An 18,490-nucleotide genomic window follows, 5' to 3' on the forward strand; every position below is an offset into this window, starting at 1 on the left:
TCTCCTGTGTTGAGCTGATCGTTGTTGGGTTAGACAACGCTTGGAAGTTTGCCCGATCTCTAAAGCCTGTTGCATTCGGTTTTGGATAGGAGAAAATTAAATTTGTTTGTTGTTTTTTTTTTTTTCTTTCCTGTCACCCTTGTCCTTATAAACCTTTCTAATTCTGTTGCCTATTTTGAGTCGATTAAATTCTGTTGTTTGTTCTTTAGAGTGACCATTTCTTTGTTAAGGACGAATTCTAGGAAATTCATAGAATCACAGAATGGTTTGGGTTGGAAGGGACCTTAAAGATCATCTAGTTCCTTCCCCCTGCCCTGGGCAGGGACACCTCCCACTAGACCAGGCTGCTCAAATTAGATAACATTACACAGTTCCCCCCTGTGGGATGTAGTGAGCCCGAGAACTGAGTACCTCAGTCAACACCCCATTACTTTTCTGCTGTCTTCTTGCAGGTGTCCACCCAGCTACAGTTCCTCTGTAAAATACGTGTAAAATATGGTTGCTGACCATGTTTGCACACTGCTTATTTGATGTTCATAGAGACCGGGGGTCACTGTTATCCACTAATCTGTACTGAAAAAGATCAAACAGCACATTCAGATTTCCCCCGCACTGTAGGGGTGTGTGTTGATATGTATTTCATGGAAAAAGGTCTTTCATTCCCCTGGGTTTCTGGTCAGGCATCTGCAGGAGAGAGCGTCTCTATTGCACGCTTCCATATTTCAAAGCACTCCCAGCACAGACCGGGGCGAGACAAGACGAGATGAGTCAGCCCTTTGAAAATGCTCTCACAGAGCAAATGATCTCAGTGAAATGCATTGTTGGTGCCCTTCGTCAGCGAGCGCAGATTTCAGTGAATATTTCGGGAAATCTTAATTAACCCAGATACAGGGTACTCTGGCAGTGAAGTTCTGTGGGTCTAAGTGGGAGTCTTGCCTGTATTTGAAAATCAGGGTCAGACCTGCACTTCTCTTTGGCATGGCTCCATCCCATTGTTTTCAGTTATGCTCTGTAAACCTCCGCAACAATTCCTCTCTCTCCTCGATATTTATGCCCTTTAAATATAAATGGACAGTTAACACCTTTTCCTGAGTCAAGTTATAAATATTTAGTTTTTTAATCTCTCTCTATAAGTCATCTCTAGCAGCCTTGTGGACACAGCCTTGTCATTCCTGCTGCTGTGCAGGATCAGCCACTCAGCTTGGGCCTGGCTTTGAGCAGTTGGAAGCTGCCCAGGGCCGTGGTGGTGCAATTACTGTGTGGCGTGTGAGCCCGAGATGTGAATTTCTGTGACCTGCTACGCTGCAGAGGGCATACTTTAATATCTTCTGCATAGCTCAATTTACAGCTCTAATTTCGGAAAAGAGAAAGGGGGAAAGCCAAAATTCAACACTGAGTAACTTTGAAATGGTTTCCTTACTAAGCAAGTCTAATGGCAAATGTTATAAGAGAAATGAGGGCTTCCACACATAAGACAAATCAGGTAACTTCTGTGCAGTCTACTTGTCAAGCAGCATGTTGCATCTTCAGAAGGCTGATTCAAAACAAATATAGCGTTTTCTTCCATTAATAGATAACCTTTCCTAAGCTCTTACTCTATGTTATCTGACATGATATTGGCTAAACTGGCTATTCTAGAGAGCAGTGTTTAAGTATAAGATTCGCTTCCTTCAAAAAGGAAGTGGTATTTTGGATTCTCTGATAAAATTCAATCACCAGGGACTCGCAGTAGATCCGGAAGCAAAACAATGGTGGTGGATCCCAGGGTGGTTTTGTAGTCCTGATTTTGGTACCAGTTTAAAATTACTCCAAAAGCAATATATTTTGTGAGATGTGTTGAACCAAGAGATTCTCAGATATTCAGTATCTAATTATCCTCTCATTATTTTCCCCAGCACCAGTATGTCCTGAATACCAGTCTCGCTGGGCAGACTGCATTTACCAGATCCCCTGGGACAGGGCAGGACCTTCTGTGACAGCAGTCCCACAGTTTACAACAGTCTTTGGACTTCTGCCATAAATTGGACAAACTTTAATCAAAGGCAGAGTGCTTTGAACAACTAATTATCAGCTTTGAGGAATTGCACAACTAGATCTACTTGTAGGCAATTTTGAATCTTCTACGTGGTTTCTTTTGCATTAAGATTCACTCTATGTGTCTGAAGTGTGAACTTGCACAATTTAAATAGTATCTACCAGTAATGGGTGAAGAAACTACTTCCACCCATAAGCCTGTGCACTTTTACCCACTAGAAAGGGAGTGCAATGCCATTATCCGTTGCTGTGAAATGCTTTATTTCATGGGCTAGTTTCTTGCTGTTTTCTCTAATAAGAATGCTGACGTTACATCTGTTTTCAAGCTATAGATTGAATACTGGCATTGAAAATACAGTTTGAATATATATTTTAAATATTGTGTTAAATAGCTGACTGGGTGATAGCACTAATGTGCTTTCACGGCTCACTAGTTGTAATGTTGGTTGGTAACTCGATTCCATCCTTTGACAACAGCAACTGTAGATACTAAATAAGTCAATAAAGTACGGTGCAAAGGAGGCTTTTCAATGGGTTTCTCAAGTGCCAAAGCTTTCTAAGTGATGTAGAGAGAGTTAGATATGAATCTAAAGGAAGCAGAGACTTCATGCAAAACCTTAATAATGCATTGGGATATCTGTGTCTTTGAAAGTGTGCCTGTGCCACAATATTGCACATATACTGAATTTTTAGCCCAAGTCAGAACCTTTGCTTCAGGCCCTACTTCTGCTACTCTTAGTGGTGCAATCATAGACATGACCTTGATTCTCATCAGCCCTTTGAATGAGGTAAGTTTGAATACAAGCCTTTACTTGGTGTAGATGGCCCTCCCAAGAATGGAGAAGACCTTGGAAAGTAAGTGGAGAGTGGAGTGACTGTCCTGCCCCTCATGCCCCCAGGACGTGCCCAGCAGGGCTGGTGGTGGTGGTGGGAAGCAGCTCCTTTGTGCCCTACAACCACATGCATTGCTAAGCTGTACTTACCTCTCACCTAAGAGCTGGGAGGGAGGAGAATTGTCATATTGTCAGGTTGGACGGGGCTCTGAGCAACCTGATCTAGTTGAAGGTGTCCCTGCTCATTGCAGGGGGGTTGGACTAGATGGCCTTTAAAGGTCCCTTCCAACCCAGACTATTCTATCATTCTGTGCTGATTGTGGCCTGAGCCTGCAGGGTGCTGTTTGCTGCCACCTCCCCAGTGGCTGCAGACATGAGAATGGCAGAAGAATATCCACGGAGCTGATACCCAGTGCTACAGCCACGGCTGAAAAAAGAGGTAGACATGGCCAATGACCAGAAGGAACTTGTGTCTTTATGCAATAGATAGCAGCTTCTTTAGATTATAGGACGTTTGTTGCTGGAAATTGATACATACGATGGGAGAGTTTGCAGGATAGTTTGTCTTCAAATATAGTTCTTATTTTTCCTTTTGAATATGACTTTGTCTTGAGGCTTTTTTTTCCTCATTATAATTAGAATTCAGCAAGTGAAGGCAACCAGCCTACTAATGCTGCCATGCAGTTTTATAAACTAACGGCAAAAGCTGCGGGTCAGGCATCGTGGCTGGGCTATAAGTCGTACTTGGGATGAGAATGTGGCCACATCCCTGCAGCTCTCAGCGGGTGTACTGCTTCAGTGGTCACAAAGCCTGCTGCACGCTCCAGCTGCAAGCCAAGTACGGGATTTAGCCACTGGGCTGTTCATCTTCTACAATAAGACCAGGAAGGTGAGAGCTTAATGTAATTAAGTTAAAGATTAAAATAGATCTTGAGGTTTTTGGCAGGTCTGTATATTGTGCTAAGATAGGGGTTTTTTTCTTCAAGAATTTCTTATATGTTAGTCTCATAAATGGAGAGTAAAATGTAAAAAAGGCAAAATGTTTCCGTTCTTGGGTATCATATACTGCTTGTTGAGGCAGGGTTGGTTCAGTCCAATGGTGCCTCTTTGTGTTTGAGCAGACTCCTGGTTCATTGATCCTCTTCCCTAGGAATTTTCTGTTGCATATTAAAAATAGTTATGCTAGCCACTTTTAAACTTTTTAAAAAGCAGAGAAAAATGGTGTATCCACGAAAATCAAAGGAGTTGCATTTTTTCCTAGTCCAGTTCTTTCAGTGAAGGGAATCCTTCTCACAGGTTTTCCCTCACATTTAGGTGACGACAACAGTAACACATTTAAGCCTTGTCTGTGGTTGGGACAGTTTTGTGCAGTGAATACTTGATACAGTTTTGCTTGTCATAAACCAGGTGACTGCATGTTCAGATGCTGGATGTTCCAGGTTTTTCCTGCTGGCAGATCCTGTAATTAAGCCTTGTTCTCTACTGTGATGATTGCTTAGAGGAAAAATTCTTCAAAGTAAAATTTCACCAAAATTCTGAAAACTTGCTTTATTTTTCCCCTGCTCTGCTCTGCACCACATGGGTATTTTTCTCATACCATTAGCACCATCTATCTCCTTTAAATAACAGAGAAAAGGCAGTCACAGTATTCGCTGTGTTGGGTGTCTGGAACACTCTCCATTGTCATTCAGTGGAGGGAGCTAAGGCTTCTCTAAAGCCCTGTCACTGTGATGCATCCAATTTCACTAAAGCTTCTGGAAGGAAATGAGGATCCGTAAGCAGTGCTTTTGCAAGCAGCACATATCCCTGACAGCCACACGAGACTGTGGTGGCTCTCCCTTTTAACCCTGATTTCATGCTTCATCTGAAATGACAGGTTTTTACACAAGGTTAATTGTCCTCCTTGCTAAATCCACGAGAGCAGAATGGTTTCGTATGGTTGGAGGATACTGAAGAATGATTTGGGAGCCTCATGTTCTGCCACTGGCACTGCCAAGACAGGCGCAATGACCTTAGTCAAGTTGCTTCATCACACCGTGCATCCCATTCTCCACATGTGACCTGGGTCCATGATATACCCACACCCTTGGAAATGGTTCACAAAGCGCATTACCGAGCATTAGGGGATGTTACTGCTGTTGTCTCTCAGCTGCTGCTTCCGCAGCGGCTCTCAGTGCTGGTTTGCTGCTGTTCTGCTCGCAGCTGATTTTGCCCTCTCTTGCTGCGGGTACCTGCATATGGAACCATGGACGTTTCTAAGTCAGGTTTAAACAGCCTCTTTAAAAAATAGGCCATGCTGTAACTAGAAGCTTAGTACAGATGTTAACGGTTACTTTGGAAGTAGATGTGTGCCTCGTAATCGCTTTTGGAGACCATTGGTATCACTGAACCATAACCAAAGTATCATTATTTTTTTTGTGACTCAAGCTGGAATTTCTCCTCAGCATTCACCTGAAAATTAAATTTCTACTTGAGATGTCTTAATTTAATATTTTATATTTATTTAAACTGAGAAAGTCACACGTTGCTTCTGAAATCAGAACCGTGAGCTGCTAGCAGACCCTGGGGGCTGGGAAAACTGAAATACACTTTGCAAGTGTTTTGTTCTGCCTTTTCTAGGATGGAGCCGCAAACAGAAGTGTGGCAGTTGCTTGTGTTAAAAGTGTAATTGGGCGTTCGTACTGCTGATAATTCCTGGATTAAATCACTGAACACCGTTGGCAGTATCTATATCAAGAACACGGTCAGTACTCTGAAAAAAATAAGATGATACTATCTATATTAAGGCTATGACTAGGACACTTAAACAAAACAAAACAAAACTAGAATGGGGCAAAGTTTATCTTTGAAACACTGAATTGTGAAAATACTGCCCTGGACACCTAACCAATACTTACTGTACCATTTCATTATACAGCACATAAACTAGGAAAATGACAGCTCTCTTTTTCGAAGACTTAATTCCCATTTGCATTAAATTCTCACTGCATCTTTTTGTATGACTGTATTATAAAAGAAATTATTTTATTGGATGTGGATTTTATTCACTGAATAAATTGGCCTTGAATTTAACATTATTAGCATTTGAGAAAATACTGAGAGCATTAAAGGAAATATGGAAAGAGCTGGAACTGACACATTTTCCATAAGTTTAACAGAGCTGTATTTAAAAAGGATGCGCATGCAAAGATACCGAGGCATAATGAAGCCTCCTACACACACCACGGAATGAAATATTTATACTGTAATCATACTATTAATAAAATGATGGATCAGGCAGCGTCTGCTGCAACAAGACTCAGCTGAGAGACTGGTTACTGTCTAGAGGAGCGAAGCAATAAGAACTGAGGAGCAGAAGCATATGGACTAGCTTGGGAATCCCTGTCCTGAATTAGCCGTGTAATTCTGTAATACACTGAGTTTGCAAAACAGTCTCATGTTGCAGCTGGTACCGTCCCCTTCTTTATTTCTCGCGTGAAGTGAAGGGCCAGGAAGCAGAGGAAAGGTCTGCAGCTCTGCTTGTGTCACTGCTGTCCCCGGGTGGACGCCCATGAGTGCTGGGGGGGCTTTCTGCAGTGATCCACCTTGTTTTCAGTTGGTAGATGTAATTCTGAGGCCATCAGGAGCGGCTGGGTTTAATCAGAGTGGGCAATCTCAGGGGCTCTGCTGTCAGTTGTACCCTTGTCAGAGTGAACTGGTACAGGAGGGTCAAATCTTAGACATGCCCTTAAGGGTAACTGTACAGGAAAATTTAACGAACAAATAGGTACTGTCTTGGTGCTCTCCTGATGGTGCTCCCAATTCCTGCTGTTTGATGCACACGTGAGTTAGCTTAGAGACCTCTCCTTGTTTGCTGGGAATGGAAAGGTGATGTTTCTCACAAGCATGGTGAGGACAGTGGCGTGAGCCATTCATCCGTGCTGTCCCCAGCCTTGCACCCAACACCTTACCTGCCAGACCCATCTGGATGCCCAGTTCTGCACCAGTTCAAACTTCACCCAACATCAGAGCACAGTATGTGAGCATCTCCCAGAAAGTCTGCCTAGAAAAAAGCTGCCTGTAGTTTTGCGCTTTTTTTTTTAATCTGTGTGTGCCTCCCCTTCCTCTCCTTTTTGTTCCATCCTTCATGCACCTTAATTTTTATTTCATGCTGTGAATACTAACTGCAAAGCAGATGCTAATTAAGGAGTTACTTAGGGCTAGCATCCATACGTAGTGAACTCCCAGGAACGCTGGATTCTGCATGCATATCGTAGTGACAGAGTTGGATTTGTTGTTGTTCTGTGTCCCTCCTGTGCGCTGTGATGGCCTGGAAGTCCACTGGATAACTTGTCCCCTGGCATTGCAGCATGCTGCTGGCCGGGCGCCCAGCCTTCCTCCTTGAATTAGGGTTGCAATGCCCACCGTTGCGCTGCACGTGGAGAGGGGAACGGATAATCAGATACTACAGTCAGCGGTGACTGGCTGTTTTCCTCCCAGAACACTCTCCTGTGCTTCTCAGTTGACAGAAGCTTTTTCCTTCATGGTGAATTGCTCAGGTTCAAAAAAGAACAATTGGAAATTATATTGAGAGTTTGTTACAAATATGATATATTGCTATGAGGAAGTAACTAGTATGAAATGCACAGCCTGCAGCTTTGTTCTGTCGGCTCGCCCAAGCTAAGTAAGTTTTGATTGGAGTATATTTGAGTTTGTTCCTTTTCTCGCTCTCCCCAAAGACACTATTACCGGTGTCTTGGGCTGGCCAGAAAACAGCTGGGAAGTACTCTGAGGTTTAAAAATTGCTTTTTTGTCTGAAAAAAAGAGGAAGCCTTTCAAATAGCTTCCATGAAGTAGGGTACAGAGCAACCAATAATTCAATACCAAAAGCATCAGAAGAGGAAGGTAGGGTCTGTGGAAGTCCCTTCTCTGCTTTTTGGGGGTGGGAGAGGCCCTCCCCGGTTGGAGCTCAAGCCCTGAGCAAGGGCAGCTTTCTGCTCTGCACGGGCTAAAGCAGAACTTGGGCTTTGCCTCTTCAATCCAAGCATGGAGGGAGGATGCCTGAACATATTAAGGAGCTAGGCTGCTCTGGAAATGTAGCTTTTATGAAAGAGATCCATTTCTAGATGTGGAACACTTTTATTTTCTACAAAATGGATTTTTTTGACAAGAAAAAGAAATTATTTATTTGTTAATTGCTTGTGTTGGTGGCTCAACTTAGAGCAGGAGCAAACCAGAATAGTGGTACAAGTGCACTGGACTGTAGGAAATCCCCTTTCCAAACAGCAAGAAAATAATCCTGAATGCTTATTGTCATCACCCAGCTCATGTCACTTTTAGTAGGAGCAGAGGTTTTAAACTTGACTAAAATTCAGCTTGTTTGCTTCTTTTTGCCCTCTATCCCAGTCCATTTCCATCTGGTGGTGTTTCTTTCTTTTGCTTTCTGTACTAAAACATTATTTATTGTTGTAAATTATAATACCTTATGTCTGGACTGTCCCAAAGATGGTTTCATTCCACTGGTAATTGGATTTGATACTTCAGTAAATTCTTAACCTCCCCTCAGGAGTGGTCAGGCTCAATGAGAGATTTGGTAAGGAGCTGTGAGATCCTCAAATGAAGTTTGATAGAGAAAAGTAGAGATTTATTTTTTAATGGGTATACCCAAGAAGAGCTGTAGATGCTGATGATGTTAATTATATTGATAATGAAGGAATACCTCTAAAATATTAATACATTGGAATAATTATGGGAAACAGCTTGTCCAGGCCCTTAGCAACACCCTGCAACACCGCAAAGCATTGTTGAAATGAATAAGAAAACCATTTACCAGCTTTTAAAAGAGTCTGTGGGACTGATTCTGCTCTATACAGCACTACGGGGTCCATTTCGTAGTTCCAGGAGGGTAAGCGAGCGTGCGTACAGAAGGCCTTGGTGCTCAAGTCCTCGTAACATCATGTAAGTCCTTAACGCAACTGGACAAAAATATCCTGGGAGATGTTAACATAAAACATCAGTTAAAGAGAGAAGTACACAAATGGTTAAAAAACAATAACTGAAAACAGTGAGTCAGATTTCAATCTTGAGGATGATTATTATTAATGTAATATTATAACAATTACAATATTAATATAAGTTTAGACTTTTATGTATCTTACTTGCAAAGTCATATTTTCTCAAAACAAGCTAAAAGAGCGAGTGTGGTAGGTGACCTTGTGCATGGAAGTGGCAGCCACTGCAGGCCAAATAATCAAAAGTTACCAGAACAAGTGGCCAGACTTTCAAAAGGGTTTTTGCTGGGTTTTGGTTCTAGTTTTTTTTGTTGTGTTTTTTTTTTTTTTTTTTTTAATTCTGTGCATGTCTGAAACTGGCTGCAACTATGGAAAGCTGAGTGAAAGTAAGTCGAAAGGACAGACAAGTGCTTGCTAATGTCTGCTATTACGGTGCTCAGGTGAGAATAAGGTCCTCCAGAGAATCTGTTCCGAACTGTCAGGTCCAAGGACTTCGAAACAATTTCTGTTTTTCTGAGTGCTTGGAAAAGTGCTTCCTGAGGCAGAGCAGTAAGTCACACGGAATTCCGGCCATGGGCATACTGTGTCCTTGATGCCATTTCTTGCCTTTCCTCGTCTGGAAACAGCCATGGGAACAGCAGCTGACCTACACCAAGGGCAGTTGTTCCACCATCTGCACAGAGCCCCCAGGGCTGTGCAGCAAAAGGGAAAGGCTTTTTCTTTTTTCCTCACATATCCCTCAAACTTTAAAACTGCCTAAAATCCTCTAACAAGTCTACCATGTTAAATATTTTACTATATGTCTGTATTTGATGTAAAATTTGTGTGCAGTGAGGGAAAACAAGATATTCGAACATGTAGCTAACATTCAGTAATTGTATTTCACTCGATAGGGAAATACAGCAATAAGTCATTTTCTAAATGAAATGATTTTGCTTTGAGTTTTCTGAAGTTCACTGTAGTATCAAGCACTTTTTCCTCTGTGTTGTTAAACTACAGGATCTCTCTAAAACTGTAATTCAGTGTGAAAAAGGAGCATCAGATTTTGCTAGCTATCAGACAGATTTGGTGAATTTTGGCTGTGACAGAGAGGAAATGCTAAACAAAGTGGTTACTGTATATTCTGTTGCCTTAGAGACTGAAACATCTGTATCCATGCAGGCAAGTGATGCAGACATGGTAAGGTTTGACTTCCTTACATTCCTGTGTTGATCTTGCTGTCAATGGAAATGTTTTATGGTGGGAATATGCTGGGCTTCTTTGGCATTGTATTAATCTGGTTGTGTGGCATGTGTTGGACTAGGAGGGCTTTTTAATTAAAGTCTAACTCTGAAGTCAGGACGCTCCCTAAGAAAAGATGCTTTTACATGAATAATTTTTCAAGATGAACTTGGAGGGACTTGAAATGATTGTTGTACTGGTGATAATTGTTGGATTTGTGAAGGCACTTGAGCATCTGGGTCTCCTAGAAGGCAATTATGAAGGTAGGATGTTAAGAAATAGAAAATATTTTATTCTGAAAGCCATTTGCTGCAGAGCATTATACTTTAATCTGTATGTGCATGTGCAGTGTTTGAGTAGAGGAGCTGAACAGCAACTGAAATAACTTTAAATGCTTTCTTTAGACAAATGAAATGTATTTAAATGTGAATATAGTATTGTAGCTCTCATTGCAGCTCTGAAAATAAATGTGACGTAATCTTGAACTGTTCTTTGTCTATGTTTAAGATTGTTTCAAGAACTTCAATACAGATTTGTATGCTTTAGTAAACTGCAGCTTGTATTCCGAAGCTGTGAATGAAAGAAGGGTTTACATTTTAGTAAGTTTATAATTGTAACTTCTCAATTTCTAATTGATGGAAACGTCATGGCTTATTTTTAGCTACTGGCTATTATTAACAGAAAATCCAAAAACCTTGCTGAGCTTATTTGGATGAATGTTTGTGTTGTAATCAGTTTAGCTTTCTTTCAGAATATTTATCTTTAAGAAATCTGCCTTGTCTTGCTCTCTAGTCTCATGTATGTTTTAGGAAAACACTACCGATTGAAACGTAAATATGCTTTGTAGAAGATAGTTTGAGGGAGCTGACTGCTAAAGATACTTTAATTCTTGTTACCTCTCTGTTTTTTATAAACAACGTAATTCATGTAGAAACCTGGAAATATTAAATAGAAGCAGAGGGATGAATTTTAGACAGTGAGCTCTACAAATCAAACCATGTCTGTGCAGATAGCCTCACTGTTTAATAGGAAAAGTAGATTTACAGTGTTTCTAAATGTTCCCGAATATGATATACATTGAACAGCTGCTTTTTATAGAAACTTGAGGGTCGTTTTTCACGGTCAGCTACAAGTACGCGGGTATTAAAATAACCTTCAGCTACCCACAGATACCGAACAATTATTTCTTTCTGCTTCAGAGCTCATGACAACCTGGAAAAGGCGAGGTTTCTGGCCTCATATTAATTACATGACAACATTTCGTACAAGGTTCAAAGAACCTTGGAGACTAGCAGCAAGTACTTTACTGGAGGAAAAAGTTATAAAACTTTCGGTTCGGTGCTGGTTTGGTTTAGTACTCATGCATGTACCTGTTTCTCCTACTTCCTGCTTCTTTGATTATTATTCATAACCTATTATATGTTGTATTAAGTAAGAGGTGCCTGGTGATAATTGTTGCACAGCATTTTGAAGCTAGGGCAGTAATACAGATTGTTTAGTAATTGCTTTACGTATCAGCTCTAGCTTTGCAAGATCTATTGAAATGACCAAATTGTGCAAGCAAGGCAGAGTGCCAACAGAAAAATGCATTTATTCTGGCTTTTGTGAGCCCTCAGAAGTCTGTGTGCTCCTATCACAGAAAAGTGTTATACAGTACCTGATGTACAGTTAATTTCTTCTCTCCAGCTCTACCAAAGTCTGTTATGAATTGCTCTGTCTGGGCACCTGTTTTTTTGGAATGCTTCTGTTGTCTGCCTTGAATGCATTCAAAGGGCAGATGCTATCCAGCAACTTGGTTAAAAAATAATTTATTTTTTTTTTAAAAAGAGCGTTGAAGAAGGAAGCTTTAAGAGAGAGCGCTTCTGGGGTTTGGGTAGCTGCATCTTCCCAGTGCCCACTCTCACGTACTTGTGAGCTATACTCATGTCATGAGGGGGGAATTGCACATTTGGTACCACTAATCCCTAAGGAGAGAGAAAGTTTGAAATATTTGAATAATTCAGAGTGAATCATAATGATGTCTAGTTGTTTTCTGATGAAGTTTGAATTAAAATACTGAGCAGGAGATTCAGAGTTCTTTATGGATTATACTGAAAAAGGGATAAGGTAAATTTTACATCCAGATGTTAGAATTTCAGGTGAAGTTGACGTATTCAGGCTCTAGTTCAAAAACATACACAATGGTCGTTTCATTGCAGTTGCTTCTGCGATGTCCACCCTTGTGTAAGAACATACAGCACACACGTGCTCTAGTGAAGCTCTCGTCCTTGTGAAATCTGCTGCTTGCTTTGCTTTAATGGTCAGATGGCTTGAATGGGGTTGTCACTCATTATTTTACAGCAGAGATTATTGACTGTTTGTTACAATAGGTTTGTTCTTAATGCTTACGTGCTGTTTTTTATACAAATAAACTATACTTAATATTCTAGTGGCAAAAAGTTGTAACTGCTGTTAACTTCTATTAATGTTAGTAGCCCTGCTTTACACCGTAGGACTTACAGAGTATGCTGCTACACAGGAGTCCACACTGCCAGAATAGTATAAATTCTTCAAGTGTGGGTTATCCTAGCAAGAAAACAAATTTCTGTGCCCACACTTTGTTATGCAAAGAGAAAAGAGTTATTGGATACATATAGCAGTAGAAAGGTGCGTACTAAATCTCCAGCACAGCATATGGAGTGCTAGCAAACAACAGCTGAAATAGCTGGAAGGTGCCTTTGGCCTAGATAACTCATGGCTCCAGTTCCAGCTTCCTGAAACAGTTGTGGACCATGTTTGTACTGAACAGTGTACAAAAGTACACTGCTAACATTCCGTCTACATGCTGAAACCACTGTAATTATTATTGAAACTCATCAGTACTGTCTATATAGGGACTTTCAAAGTGACTTTTGCAAACATGAAATCTAAAATCTATACATTTTTAAATGGAGGAAGAGGGACCAGAAATACCACGGGCAGACACAGGCTAAACTTCTTGAAACTCTGCAGCACCCTTCCAGCCAGTAATGAATATGCTTTTCTGAAGGTCACGGTCACTAAATGGGGATGGCAGGGCTGGAGTTTAGTTCTTGGCTGTGACTGGGCTTTTGCTCTTACTGTATCCAACCTTTGTGTGCATCTGGACAGGAGACCAGCTGAGAAGACTCTGTACTATTGAGAAAGTGCCCCTGTCTAAATATCAGGCAGAGCACTCAACCTGCTTTGCAAAAGCATTAGCCCAAACCACCTGTCCTTAACTGAGTGGAGGGGAGGACTTCAGGGTTTTCCTAACTGAGCTTTTGTTTGTATCCAAAACCGGTTTTGAAACAATATACAAAAGTTCATAAAACCCAAATCCTACATGCCGTTCCCCATCTGCTCCATTTGCATTAAAATATAGTGGAGAACAGTTTTTGTAGCAGCTGCTCAACACAATGTTCATGAGGAAAGCTACTGTCCTTCAGCTTCAACTGGTGGTTTATCAGGTGCCAGAATTTGTTGTGGGGTAAAGGGAAGGAGTGAAGTTTACCCCAACAGACCAGGCAGCAGCTCCCAGATTCCCTGAGATACGAGACTTGCTGTCTCTAGTGATGAAGAGCCATAGTTTTTGTTTGAAGACTCCTGTACTGGCTGTGACTTAGCAGACAGTATCAAACCGAAATGTCATTCTGGGCTGTTAGAAGCCAAACTTGTGCTTTTCTTTTTGATTTAGTATCATGCCCATCTCTTCTGCTACTGGACAGTAGAGTGATCTGATGGTGTGACTGATTTATATTATCTCCCAGCTACTGAATAAACGTTAAAGACAAAGGCAGCTCATTGTGGGCCAGTCCAGACCAAGTATGAGTAATTTGCACCAGGAATCAGAATGGTGCATGAATTGACAGGTCTCAGATATCACTCGGTATTCTCCCAGAGCTTATCTTGTACCTTGCATTTCTAGCACGCTCTGTCAGCCCTACCACCACTGCAGTATTTTTTCGTAACAATTATTTAATAGATACAGTCTTAGCCCTTTGCAGGGAGTCGTCTTTGCTGATGGTCATCCTTCTATGCTGATTTCATGCAACCACTTCACATGGGGCCGGGCTCGGGCTCAGCTTTGAGGGTGTGTGATCGTGCGCAGCAGCAGCCACCTCTGAGCCAGGTACAGAGCCCCTGGGTCAGCAGCACTCACATTGTGAGCACAGAGACTCAAACCGCTGAAGTCCGAGTATCGTGGCAATGGTCCTCTGAAGAGTGTAACACTGTGTTAAGTGTAAGTAGTTACTCTATGAAAGGCAGCGTGTCTAGTTTTTTCCTCTGTGGTGACAACTGTTACAGAAACAGTATTCTTGTGAACATTGCGTAGGAGCAACTATACAGTGTCTGCAATGCACAATGTGGAGAATGGAGAAGGGAAGGGATGCTAAGGGTCTCTGGAGAAAGGCAGGCTGATGAGGTGATTTTCTTGTCCTCTGAAGTTCAAATCTCCACGTGGACTTTGTAGTCTTAGTTTGGTTTGAACACCTGTATATTAATTCCCACCTTTTTGGGAGCTGATAGCATGTAATCTTGAACTTTAGCTGTGTGTTCCTCAAATCTCTTACCCTCCTTTTAATTTTCCTCCTTTATTTTCTTTAAGAAGTTGCCTTTTTGAGACTAGGCCCTGGCTCACTTCCCATATGTTGCTTTGCTCTAGCCTGGCTGTTTTGGGTGTTGGGCAAGGGTTTTGCATAAAGGCCACTGCAGTGCTCTCAAGGCAATGGCACAACTGCTGCAGTACACATAGCTCTGCGTGTGGTGAACTGGATGGAGTGTGTGAGCCGTGAGCAGGGCATCTCAGACTGCGCTGGTACTTTTATGCAAGAAAAGCCAAGAGCACTGCTAATTCCACGGTTGCAGAATAGATTGAAAGGCCTGATTTTGTATTTTCTGGTGCCCACACTGAGATTTCTCACTTTGCTAATCCCCTATCTGGCCCATCTGTGACTGCTCGTTGTCTTTAAAAAAACATTCCCCATGCCAGTGCCCCTGAATGAGCTCAGAAGGCTGTCCTTGAGCATACAGACTGAGCCAAAACAGCATCTTCCAGAATAACAAACAAGATAACTGTGTATGCATTTGCCTTTGCGAACGGAGAGATACACAGTGTACTTGCAAAAAGTGACAAGGCTGGCCAGCTGTTGCACACTCGCTGGCTGAAAGGAAATCGTTATCAGAGCTGTAATATTTTTGCTGTGTTACCCTACCAGTGTTACAGCACGGTTCTTTGCTGTCTCTTTTCTCATCTGTGTTGGTACTTGGTGCGCACTTAGGTGCACGCTCACTCCTTTGACCACAGCATGCCACGCAACGTTGTCTTCAAGAGAGCCTCCACCTCTTGGTCAACACCTCTGCTTTGGTCTGCACTAAGCTACCGCAATTAATCTAAAAATGGGCAGTTTCAGTGGTGTTATTTGGTGTCATTAATGAATGTATTTTGGGGGTGCATGCTTCAGATCTGGACTTGGTATGAACTCTTTGTAGCAAGTACTCAGTTTTCTGCTCCAGCTTTGGGATTTTTAGCTGTTGCATGTTCTTGGCTTTCTGTGTGGCTGAGGAAATCTTTGGAAAGCATTTATACCTACAGAGGAGCTCTGGCCTACAAATCACTTGTGCACAGTCATGAAAGCTAACAGGACTGTGCCACTGTTTGTGAGCACAGAATAACCAAAGGATAGGGACCTTCTGAACAGAAATAAGCTTGTTTGCTACGGTCTGTCACAATTTTCTACATCCTAACAACAACAGGAGTTTGTCAGAGTTTTCCTTTCACTTCTCCAAGGTGATGCTCAGAGAGACAGAATTTCTTTTTCTCTCCATGCTCAATTTATTCATATGTAAAGTGGAGTTAAAAGTAATGACCAGATTCACTTTCCTCCAAGCTTAACCTTGACCATAAAATACTTGGAACTCTTAAATGGAAAGGTACTAAATCAGTAGACTTTAAATCAGTAGAATCTGCTAACAGTGTGTGCTATTATGTACTGCTGTGCACATAATAAACTTCTCTCTTTGCTCTGCCACCAATGACTGACTCATCATAGCGATCATCTAATTTACTCCTCAGAAGTTGGACGAGAGAGCGTCACAGAAGACGTGGTGGGTGTAATGCAGAATTAGGATCCTAACTTTTTTCCACTAATCTTACATCGCTTTTGGTTTGTAATATCAGCTGGATATTTTACATCTCCGCTTATCACCTACACTTGAAAAATCTTTCCATTGAAAGTGCTTGATGTTTTCCAGGTAAATACACAGCTGCACCTTTCTCATATTCAGGGTACTCCTCAGGCATATACATTTCCTTCAGATGTAGAAAGTAACAAAATAAGATTCTGTCTTAGTGTATAATTCCTAATAAGCTGTCAAGTTGGAGGCAGCAAAGCGGGTTAGGGCAGAAGAATGTACCTCTTCTCTCAGGTGGGGAGGAGCATTCACTGCAGATAGAGCAGGATGAGTAAGAATAGTCTTTCCCTGACTCCTACTGCTACATAAGATAAGAAAACTTCTAAAAATGTTATAAAAATTCTGTCTCCTAAATGCGTTTTTCAGTGTTGTCTTGTATCACAGTGACTAAGTGGAATTGACTTCCCTCATTGGCACACTGCTGTCATTCCTGGTCTTCCTCTATATCAAGCAAAAAGGTTATTTTTATTCTGGCAGGCAGTCTGTGTTTATATCAGCTGCTATTTCAGTTTACCAAACATCCTAGATAGAGGACAACAGCAAGGAGGTGAGAGAATCTGATAATTCTGATAGGAGTGGGACTGACTTCTTGGGAGAGATAAAGTCTGTTTCTTACACATCACTGAGATGTGCCTGATGTCTTCTCGTAAGGCAGCTCAGAGTGTGGAAGGGGAAAAGATTTAAGTGGGGCTAACCTGCTTCACGTATCAGAGGAGACCAAAGGATAAGTTGTAGCTGAAGGCCAAATGTGGGAAGGGACAAACCCAAATGGATGTTGGCAGCACAAACGGCACGCAGGCATTTTAACAGGTACTGAGTGTTCTTTCTTTCCTCCTGAAATACAACACTAAAACATTATACCTTACGTTGGAAACCTGTTTGCGCAGTGAGTCTCATACTGTGATCATGCTCCTTGTGCTATCATCAATTGCAGCGAGTGGCTGAGACCCACAGTGGGTGCACGGCGCAGCTGGACTGAGGTATTCTGGGGAAGGTCCAAGAGCACCAGGCATCAGCACAGTCATTTCTTCATTTGGATCCTTTAGTTGGAAGGGTTTTGTTTAGTTCCTTACAAGAGCCTCCTCCACTGAGGGAATTTGTAAACAGCTGAGTCTCTCAGAAATACGTTATCCACCTGCTGAGCATGTCAATTAAAGACCCAGGTTAATGAACGTGCTGGGCTGATATGACTGCCTCTAGTTAAACATCCCGGCTTCTCCTTGTGCAGATCGGCAGCCTGCCCACCTTAGCCTAAGCAGCTGTCAGCACCGGGCTGGGAGATGGAGCCTGAAGGCCCTCTAGCATGGCATCCTTTGTGTCCCGTTCATCCAGACTCCTTTTTAAACAGAATTCCGAGGAACTTTCCTTCATTTTTTGTACCTCCTTGTTCCATTCTGAGGGTTTCAGTCCAGTGGGGAGGTACAGAACAGTCCATATGCGGGTGATGCTCTGGGTGATCACCTTTCCTCTTGTCTCTTAAATAGAGAAGTCGGGGCAGAAGTTAGCCCATCCAGCATATTGTGCAAAAGCAGGGAAATAAACAGTCACTCAAAATTGTAAGAATAATGTGGCACTCTCACACTGTACTTCACACAGGTTTTCTCCTGAAACTGGAAATGCTGTATTATGGCCCTGATTTTTGTGAGCATATTTGCACAGCTTCCAAACGTAGGGTGCACGCAGCTTTTTCTTCACTTTGATTTAAGAATGGCTGCCCTCATTTCAAATGTTGTTTGATCACTATTTTTGTCAGGAAAATGATCTGTGTACATATGAAAGGAGGCTGCATATAAAGTCCAGTTGTTCAGTTGGGCTTTATAAGCATAGCTATTTGCTCAGAGGCAGCTTTTGCATAATGTAAGATTAACTTATTGGCCCTTAAAATAATATTTTAAAGAGTTTCTATAGCCTTTAAAATCCCACTTAATACAAGTATGACTACTTTATATTCTTATCTCGTGAGATAATGAAACGGTTTGAATAATTTATTTCAGCTTAGCTTGAAGTAGGTTTAGTTGCAGGTGAACTGCAAGTGGCCAGTGTGTGTGAAAGCTGTGATACCCAGTGGAGCCTATGTTTGGTTTTTAACGAAAGCTGAATAATTTTTTCACCTTTGTCACTAGGTGGGGATGAGGAGTCGCTTTCCTCTGGGCTAGTGAAATGCCCCGTTTTATGGGGGTTTAAATATGCTTGTGCTTGAATTCACTTGTGTCATGATTT

The 18,490-nt window shown here is 41.8% G+C and overlaps 1 protein-coding gene across 9 annotated transcripts in view; it reads left to right on the top strand.

Moving 5' to 3' along the window:
- Window positions 1-18,490, top strand: part of KCNIP1 (potassium voltage-gated channel interacting protein 1) — a 575,674-nt gene that overhangs the window by 437,162 nt on the left and 120,022 nt on the right. The window contains exon 1 of one of the 9 annotated variants that reach the window (XM_054217183.1): window positions 5,428-5,610. The exons of the other annotated variants lie outside the window; for them this stretch is intronic. The gene's annotated coding sequence lies outside the window, so the exon portion shown is untranslated. Of the gene's footprint in view, window positions 1-5,427; window positions 5,611-18,490 lie in introns of those variants that run through there. 9 annotated transcript variants of the gene reach the window in all.

Source organism: Rissa tridactyla, chromosome 11 (genome assembly GCF_028500815.1).
Source record: "Rissa tridactyla isolate bRisTri1 chromosome 11, bRisTri1.patW.cur.20221130, whole genome shotgun sequence".
Classification (NCBI taxonomy): Eukaryota; Metazoa; Chordata; class Aves; order Charadriiformes; family Laridae; genus Rissa; species Rissa tridactyla.